Below are 3,669 nucleotides of genomic sequence, written 5' to 3' on the forward strand. Positions count from 1 at the left end.
GCGTAGTTCAATTACATCATATGGGAAAAATATAAAGATCACACATAGTAACGCTTGACTGCATCTGAATTGATCGGCTTTGGCCAGACTTCTCCGTCCATTTCTGCAAGTATGAGGGCTCCTCCTGTCAGAACCCGGTGGACCATGTATGGGCCCTGCCAATTGGGAGAGAACTTCCCCTTGGCTTCATCTTGATGTGGAAAACTTTTCTTTAACACCAGCTGCCCCGATGTGAATTGTCTTGGTTTGACTCTTTTGTTGAAGGCTCTGGACATTTGGTTCTGATAGAGCTGACCATGGCAGACTGCATTCATTCTCTTTCCGTCTATAAGGGCTAGTTGTTCATAGCAACTTTTCACCCACTTTACGTCGTCGAGCTCAGCTTCCTGTATGATCCTTAGGGAAGGAATTTCTACCTCAGCGGGAATGACGACCTCCGTACCGTAAACCATCATATAGGGGGTTGCCCCGGTTGATGTGCGGACTGTGGTGCGACATCCCAATAGAGCAAATGATAACTTCTCGTGCCACTGTTTATGCTTCTCTATCATTTTCCTCAATATCTTCTGGATATTCTTGTTGGCGGCCTCTACAGCTCCATTCATTTGCGGCCTATAGGCTGTGGATTCTTGTGTTTGATCTTGAAGGTTTCACACATAGCTTTCATCAAGTTTCTGTTGAGGTTGGAGCCATTATCAGTAATAATTGACTCTGGAATCCCGAATCGACAAACAATGCGGTCGCGGACAAAGTCTGCCACGACTTTCTTAGTCACTGCTCTGTAAGATGCTGCTTCGACCCATTTGGTGAAATAATCGATTGCTACTAGGATAAACCTGTGCCCGTTGGAAGCAGCATGCTCGATTGGTCCAATAACATCCATTCCCCAAGCGGCGAACGGCCAAGGTGAGCTTGTTGCATTTGGAGGTACCTTTATCATATCTGCATGTACTTGACAGTGGTGGCATTTTCGGACATACTGGATACAGTCCGTTTCCATAGTCATCCAAAAGTAACCAGCTCGGAGTATCTTCTATGCTAAGATAAAACCGTTCATATGTGGACCACAGGTCCCAGCATGAATTCCTTCTAGTAGCCTGGATGCTCCCTTTGCGTCGACACACCTTAGTAATCCCAAATCGGGAGTCCTCCTATATAGGATTCCTCCGCCGTGAAAGAAGTTGTTGGACAATCTCCGAAGTGTGCGTTTCTGAGTAGGATTTGCCAGCTCTGGGTACTCTCCTTTTCCAAATATTCCTTGATATCATGAAACCAAGGCTTTCCGTCTGCTTCTTCTTCAACATGGGCACAGTAAGCTGACTTATCATGGATCTTTACTGTAATGGGATCAATGAGATTCTTGTCTGGATGTTGTATCATAGACGACAGGGTAGCCAATGCGTCACCGAACTCATTCTGGACTCTGGGAACATGTTGGAACTCCGTCTTCGTGAACCTTTTCCTCAATTCCTGTACATGATGCAGATACGGGAGTATCCTGGAGTTCTTGGTTGCCCATTCTTCACGCACCTGATGTATAAGCAAGTCTGAATCTCCAATTACCAGCAGCTCTTGAATGTTCATGTCAATGGCCATTTTGAGCCCTAGGTTGCAAGCTTCATACTTGGCCATATTGTTGGTGCACGGGAACTTGAGTTTGGCAGACACCGGATAATGCTGGCCGGTTTCTGATACTAGGACTGCTCCTATGCAAACTTCTTTGAAATTTGCTGCTCCATCGAAAAACATGCTCCAACCGTCATAGGATTCTGCAATATCTTCTCCTATGAATGATACCTCTTCATCAGGAAAATACGTTTTCAGGGGTTCATATTCTCCATCCACAGGATTCTCGGCGATGTGGTCTGCCAGTGCTTGTCCCTTAACCGCTTTCTGAGTTACGTAAACAATGTCGAACTCACTCAACAGGATTTGCCACTTGGCTAGCTTGCCGGTGGGCATGGGCTTCTGAAAGATGTACTTCAAAGGGTCCATCCTTGATATGAGACATGTAGTATAGGCGCAGAAGTAATGCCTCAGCTTCTGAGCTACCCAAGTCAAAGCACAACAGGTGCGCTCTAACAGAGAATACCGGGCCTCGTACGGGGTGAACTTCTTACTGAGATAATAGATGGCTTGCTCCTTCCTCCCCGTTTCATCATGCTGCCCCAGAACGCAACAGAAAGGTCCATCCAATACTGCGAGGTAGAGTAATAGGGGTCTACCTAGCTCAGGCGGGACCAAGATTGGTGGTGTTGACAAGTACTCCTTGATTCTGTCAAAGGCCTTTTGGCAGTCATCGGTCCATTTGGTGGCGGCGTCCTTCTTCACCATCTTAAAGATCGACTCACAAATAACCGTAGACTGTGCTATGAATCGGCTGATGTAATTGAGCCTTCCCAAGAAACTCATCACGTCCTTCTTGTTCCTTGGCGGTGGAAATTCTTGAATAGCTTTGACTTTTGATGGATCCTGTTCTATTCCGCGGCGACTCACAATGAACCCAAGCAATTTCCCAGCAGGAACCCCAAATGCGCACTTCGCGCGGTTCAATTTTAGTTTGTACCTTCGCAATCTATTGAAGAACTTCCTCAAATCTTCCATGTGATCAGTGGCCTTCTTGGTCTTGATGATGACATCATCTACATATACCTCAATCTCCTTGTGTATCATATCATGGAAAATGGTAGTCATGGCCCTCATGTAGGTGGCCCCTGCATTCTTCAGGCCGAACGACATCATCTTGTAACAATACATTCCCCATGGTGTAATGAAAGCCATTTTCTCAGCATCTTCTTCATCCATCCAGACTGGTGATAACCCGCGAAACAATCTACAAATGATTGCAACTCATGCTTGGCGCAATTGTCAATCAGGATGTGTATGTTCGGCAAAGGGAAGTCGTCTTTCGGACTGGCCCGGTTGAGATCCCGATAGTCGACAAAGACTCTAACCTTCCCATCCTTCTTTGGCACTGGCACGATGTTGGCTAACCATGTCGGGTATTCTACTACCCTGAGAACCTTAGCTTTGACTTGCTTAGTGACGTCTTCCTTGATTTTCAAACTCATATCAGGCTTGAATTTTCTGAGCTTTTGCTTTACCAGCGGGCATGCTGGATCGGTTGGCAGCTTGTGATCCACAATAGACGTACTCAGACCAGTCATGTCATCATATGACCAGGCGAATATCTCCATATATTCCCTTAGAAGTTCTGTGTATTCCTTCTTTTCTGATGGCGATAAGTGAACGCTGATTCGTATTTCCTTGACGTTTTCTACATCTCCCAGGTTAACAATTTCGGTCTCGTCCAGGTTGGACTTAGGTCTGTTCTCAAAGTTCTCGACTTCTTTGACAATCTCCTCTGGTATGTCATCTTCCTCTGAATCAATATCCGTTTGTTGCGTTGTCTCATTGCATGTCACAGTCATTGGTTCATCAAGATAAGTAATAGTAATGCTGTATAAGTAAAGTAAGGAGAAAATGATAGAAATAAATATTAATTCATTGGGAAAATCAAACATGCTTTGATAAACTGAATAATTGTTTTGAACATTGAAGATCTTATTGCGGAAATTAAAAAATACGAAAAATCATTCAGTAAATAAAACAGTGAATAGTGCTTGTTTAGCCTTGCTACCCCGAGGCTCGTCGGGCTCTGGTTGTCCT

Source organism: Nicotiana attenuata, chromosome 2 (assembly GCF_001879085.1).
Source record: "Nicotiana attenuata strain UT chromosome 2, NIATTr2, whole genome shotgun sequence".
Lineage (NCBI taxonomy): Eukaryota > Viridiplantae > Streptophyta > Magnoliopsida > Solanales > Solanaceae > Nicotiana > Nicotiana attenuata.